General features: G+C 51.4%; 1 protein-coding gene across 1 annotated transcript in view; it reads left to right on the top strand.

Moving 5' to 3' along the window:
• The window catches only part of LOC103808750 (polycomb protein SCMH1-like), a gene marked incomplete at both ends in the record, with an annotated part of 9855 nt that overhangs the window by 2898 nt on the left and 1043 nt on the right, over positions 1-5914 (top strand). The gene's annotated exons all lie outside the window — the stretch shown is intronic.

Genomic DNA, 5914 nt, shown 5'->3' with positions numbered 1-5914 from the left:
TCTGAGCCCTCTGGCAGGGCTCACTGCATCACGCCCAGTGTCTGCACGTGCTCTCAGGGCTCTTGTCGTGAGGATTCCAGTTGCATTTGCTGCCTGTGGGTCTGAGTTCCATCTCCGCTGTAGGTTTCAGCTCATCCGTGCTGTCTCCTTGTCTTCCCTCCTCTCCTCGTCCCCTCAGTCCTTCCTGCTCCCTGTAATCTGATTGTGGTGGTTTCATCCAGCTGGGAATTAAGGTGAAAGGCTGCAGGAGAAAGAGTGATAACATGCAGCAGGTAAACTGGAATTTGACATGAATCAAAGCCTAGCAGGATGCTTTCCACGCTGGCTGTGGATCCCCTGCCAGCAGCCAGTGCATCCAGCCCTTGGTGACAGTGTGGCCTGTTCAGGGGTGATGCTCAAGGCAGGGATGGATTTGGTTGTCCTTGGCATGGCTGATGCTCTGCTGCCTTGAAGCAACACACCCCAGCAAGACAGTTCATGCCACAGTGCAACTTGTCAGGCTGCAGAGCTGCTTTCAAACTAAAGCAGTGGAAAACAAGCCCAGGAGTTCCCCCAGCAGTGCTGGGTACAGGCAGAAAGCCTGGGGGAATGGCTGGCACCCCTCCCCGGGCTGTTTGGGGGCTCTGGGGAGCTGCTGCTCTAGGAATGCCAGTGGTGAAGAGGATCAAAGCTGTCTGCACCCTGCTGGGTGCTTGACAAGTGCTGATTTCTCACGTCTTGCTTTCTGCCCTCCCAGTCAGCAAGGAGCAGTTGTGCTGTTTGAGGTCTTTCCAGAGTTAATCCTTTGGATTCAAATTATGGCCCTGACAAGAAAAGCAAGAGTTGGGAATGTAAAAGGATAAGCACTTAGGAAGAACTGAGGAGAAATTGCTAAGCATGAAGTATAGGAAAGCAAGAGTTGGGAATGTAAAAGGATGAGCACTTAGGAAGAACTGAGGGGAAATTGCTAAGCATGAAGTATAGAGGCAACAGCCAAATGCCACAGTGCTTCATTGCACCTCTCAAATGAGCTGTCATTGGGGAAGGGATGAGGGAGAGTCTGGAGAGCAAGAGGATCTCAGAGGGATGGTCCTCTGCTGCCTCCATGGCTGAGCAGAGCTGTCTGGAGGCAGCAGTGCCAGGGACACTGTTAGGAACTTCTATTAGGAACTGCAGTGACAGGACAAGGAGTAATGGGATTAAATTGAAAGAGGGAAATTTAGATATCAGGAAGAAGTTTTTGCTGTGAGGGTGGTGAGACACTGGCACAGGTTGCCCAGGGAGGCTGTGGCTGCCCCAACCCTGGCAGTGTTCACAGCCAGGTTGGCTAAAGCCTTGAGCAACCTGCTCTGGTGGGAGGTGTCCCTGCCCAGGGCAGGGGGCTGGTGCTGGATGATCCCTAAGCTCCATTCCAAGCCCTTAACATGATACTATGAGCAGAGAGTTGTGCTGTGCTGGGAGAAGAGCTGTAGGGAATGCAAGCACAGGAGCAGCTTGTCTAGTTGCTGGGACTGAAGGTTACCCCTTGGGGGAACCATCAGTTGCAGAACTCACCATGTTTCAGTGGGGAGGTTCCTTGTGTTGTGAGGCTGAAGCCAGAGTGGAGGGAGAGGATCCAGGGCTGGGCATGGATCCTGTAGCTCACACCTCCATGAGAGGTCAGTGGTGTCTGTGCCAAGAGCTGAGCTGCTGGACAGGGTCGAAAGGATAAATCAGAATTCAGGGAAACTCAGGCAGAACTCAAGGTGTGAGCCAATGCTGAGACCTGCCCATAGTATGTAAGACCCATTAACCCCAGCCTGAACAACTCTTCAGAGTGTTTGCAGGGATTGAAGAGAAGTGGTAGCACTTAATCCTGCAGTTCTGCTGTCTCAGAGCTTGTTGGGCACCTGCTCATCTAACACCTTTCTCAGGCACCTGAAAGAAGGTGACAAACACATTGCAGTGGCTCCTGGTGAGGGCAGGGACACAGTACCGGCGATTTGAGGAGGTTTGGGCTGGGCATGGGGAAATGAGGATGCAGCTGTACATCCTTGAATCACACCAAGGTGGTCTCACCTTCAGCTCTGCCTGTCCTGCCTTGGTTCCTCTGCAGTACAGCAATGTACTGGCTGGGGCTGGTTGTCCCAGTGGACACTCACTGGTGAGCACTGGGAGCTGTCTCAGTTCCCAGAACAAAGTGGCTGTACAGGAGCACCACTGTGGATGCTGTGAAGAATTTATGTGTGCTTGGGGCAGGAGGAAGGTTGCAGCAGCCCCTAGGTCAGGAGTGTCCTGCCATTCTGTCTTGCTAATTGAAGCACAACCATGGAAACGAGGGGAAACAGATGGACTTGGGCATCAGGAGCAGGAGTTTGCAAGGAAATGGGAAGCTGATTGCTCTTCATGGGCTGTGAAATGTGTGAACAGGTAGATCTGACCTGGAGCCACCTGAAAACACAGGACTGGAGGAACCTTCAGGAGCACTGAGGTCCTGCTGTGACAGCCACCACAGCACACAGTGCTGCTTCGGTTAGCTCTGGAGACGTGGATTTGCTTTTCTGCTGGAGGCTGCTCCAAGCTTTTTCCTGAGTGTTTAGGAACTATGTTGCAGTTTGCAGCCCAAATTTATTCTTGGGCAGCTTGGTATCTGTGTCTCCTAGTCTTAGCATTGTCTTGGCTTAACTTGGATCTCATTCTTCTGGAAGTAATTGGAGAGCAGTCACATCCCTCAGGGAATTCAGCTTTTGGCTGCTCTCTGCTCTGCTCAGCCAGTGTTGGTTTGACTTAAGCTTGGTGAGGTGACTAGAGTGCCACCCAGCACTCTGGGGAGGAGCTCATGGGGACCTGGTGCCACAGCACTGGCACCACCATGGGCACAGGAAATGTCTCTGCAGCTGCATTTCATGGCTGTGTCCTCATAGCAGGTGTTGATCCCATCCTGGTCACATACCTGTTCTTCTCCCCTGTTGTTGTCACCTGCAGGTTCCAGCTTATGGGACAGTGCTTCAGGTGCACATCTGTGTCTGGCAGCTGGATTTGCCTCCTTACTGGTTATTCATTCTAGATTTATCTTTTCTGCAGCATTTCAGATGCTGCTTTCTGTAGCCTGACATGGGCAGACATCAGCAGATTCTATCAGGGAATCCCTAGTATTTGTGCCATTAGATGACCCAGGGCTCAAGGATGATCACCAGCAGATTCCTTGGCAGTTGCTTCCTGGTGGTGTTGTGTTCCCTCTCTAGGCACTGCCTTCTGCTTTCCCTCTCAAACCTCTGTTCTGTGCCTAGCACAAAGCTTCTGTAATCCATGTCCTCTATCTCAGCTGCTGCCCATCCATATCCAACACATTGCTGAATTCCAGGTCAATGAGACTGACCTCTCTTCCCTCGTGTGAGAGATGAGGATTTCCCCATGGAGAGGAAGGTGTTGGATCAGTCTCTTCTGGTAACACCTGCCATGGTTGTGCTATGTCCCTGCCCTTGCCTTCAGAGCCTGCCACAAGCCTTGTCATGTTGCTGAGGTCAGTCATGGGATTTTGCTGCCAAAATAATTTTTTCACCTTCTTTTTCACATGTTGGCACCACATTTCCAGTCACTGATCAGCACATTGCTGAGTTCTGCTAGAATTTGCTGCAGCAAAGCAGGAGTTCAGGTGTGCCAGAGCTCTTGGCTTCCTCTGCCCCTTCATGTCCCCAAGTGTGAGATCACTCAGTTGTCTGTCAGTCACTGGTGGATATTTTCACTCCTATCCTTTGAGCCTTGTCCCAGTGTTCAGCATGGCTGTGCCTGAAGTGAATCCCAGACTGGTTTGGCTTGGAAGGAACCTTAAAGCTCATCGAGTTCCCCCCCCTGCCATGAGGGGGGCCCCCTTCCACTAGCCCAGGTTGCTCCAAGCCACATCCAACCTGGCCTGGAACACTTCCAGGGATGGAGCAGCCACAGCTTCTCTGGGCAACCTGTGCCAGTGCCTCAGCACCCTCACAGGGAAGGATTTCTTCCCAATATCCCATCCAAATTTGCTTCCTCACACCAGCCTCTCCCATGTGCCATCATTTGCTGGCAAGGACATCCTGCTTTCCTTTTCTCTCAATCTCTCAATCCTTACCTTTCTACCCAGTGTCCCTCACTCCATCCCATGTGCTTATTCCTTCTGAGGCTAAAACACAGGTCTGTCTCTGCCTTTGCACTGGCTCAAAACACAAAATGAGTTAAAATCTCACTTTATACTTCATAGTATGTGAAGGGGTTGGGATGGACCTCAGAGATCACCCAGCCCCAACCCCCTGCCCTGGGCAGGGACACCTCCCACCAGAGCAGGTTGCTCAAGGCTTTAGCCAACCTGGCTGTGAACACTGCCAGGGTTGGGGCAGCCACAGCCTCCCTGGGCAACCTGGGCCAGTGTCTCACCACCCTCACAGGGAAAACTTCTGCCTAAGATCTCATCTCAAGTTCCCTCTTTCAATTTCTCTCCATCCATCTTTGTCCTGTACCTGCAGTTGCTAACCAAGAGTCTCTCTGCAGCTGGCGCTCCCAGCTCCTGGCAGGTGTCTCTGAGGTCTCCACACAACCTTCTCTTCTCCAGGCTACACAACCCCAACTCTCTCAGCCTGTCCTCGTAGGGAAGGTGCTCCAGAGCTCTGATCAGCTTTGTGGCCTCCTCTGGCCTTGCTCATTGATGCTCTGACTCCCTGCCCTCTGAGGTGCACAGCTCCAAGGAAATGATCTGCTTGTTCTCAGCATCCTTCTGGAATTGAGTGTTTATCCACTGGTGTTTGGGTCCTTCTCTGCCCCTTTATTTCCTCTCTGATGATGCACATTCATGAGGTTTGTGGCGTCTTTGAACTGAGTATTTTCATTTTACCCTGATCATTGGAGTGCAGCTCTGGGTGTTATTCCCTTTCCTTATTTGCTTCAAATTTGTCCTTTCAAGCCAGAGTTCTGCTTTTGGTTTGTCCATCCACTAACTTACACCAACCTCATTTGTGATCCCCTGCAGCCTGACCTGTGTTTGCATCACTTTTATCAACCACTGTAAAAAAATAACCCAAACCCAAACCTGATGAAGCCTTTAAAATGCATCACCTTGCATTGTGGTTCTGTGGCTGTTGGTTGAAGGTTGTGCAGTTTTGACACAGAGATGTCCAGAGACATTACCAAGAGCATTTGTTTCCCATTTCTGTCTGGGCAGTAAATGTTTCTTTCAAACACTTGTCCTGAGGATGGAATTGTCTTTCTAGCAATGTTAGAGGTGAGAAGGTACCAGAAGGTGATTGGGATATATTGAGAGGATATACTCTGGGGATAGAGGAGAGGAGAGGCTCTACCTCCATCCCACTGGCACCTCCTGGTCCTTGTGGAGCTCCATGTGGACAACATGTGTCTGCAGCTGCTGCATGTGAGCTCCCACACTGAGGAATTTCATGTTTCCTTGGTTCAGCACCACATTTCACTTTGGCCTCCCTGACAAGCTTTCCTCAGGGTGGGAAAGGGAAGACCTGCTCCCAGCCTCTACCATGGCCATGTAACAACATCAGCCTGCAAGGTTCCTTACTCACCTCATTATAGAGGCACAAACCCCAGGCAGACAGAGGGAAAGCAAAATAAGGTTTATCCTTATCGAGAGCTCTTATCGCATCTCTTAGATCAGAGTGAACTATCTACAGCTGAAATACATCACCACCATGGTGGTGGTCATACTGGTGTGGGCCGCAGTGCAAGCAGCTTGTCCTTGTTTCCTAGAGGGATATCAGTAGAACAGGGACTATTCCCTGCCTCTGTGTTTCTCCTGAATCAACTCAGTTGTGCCCACGTAGTGCTTCCTCCCACCTGTACCTCCGTGTGTTCGGTGATGTCCCCGTGCTCCCCGCCGTGCCCATCACCCCTCGTGCACCCATCCCTGCCCTGTGCCAGTTGCTGGGACTGCTCCAGGCTGGTGTCAGCTCCTGGCATGTGT

Source organism: Acanthisitta chloris, unplaced genomic scaffold, assembly GCF_000695815.1.
Source record: "Acanthisitta chloris isolate BGI_N310 unplaced genomic scaffold, ASM69581v1 scaffold7579, whole genome shotgun sequence".
Taxonomy (NCBI): domain Eukaryota; kingdom Metazoa; phylum Chordata; class Aves; order Passeriformes; family Acanthisittidae; genus Acanthisitta; species Acanthisitta chloris.
This window is presented reverse-complemented; position numbering and strand designations above follow the sequence as displayed.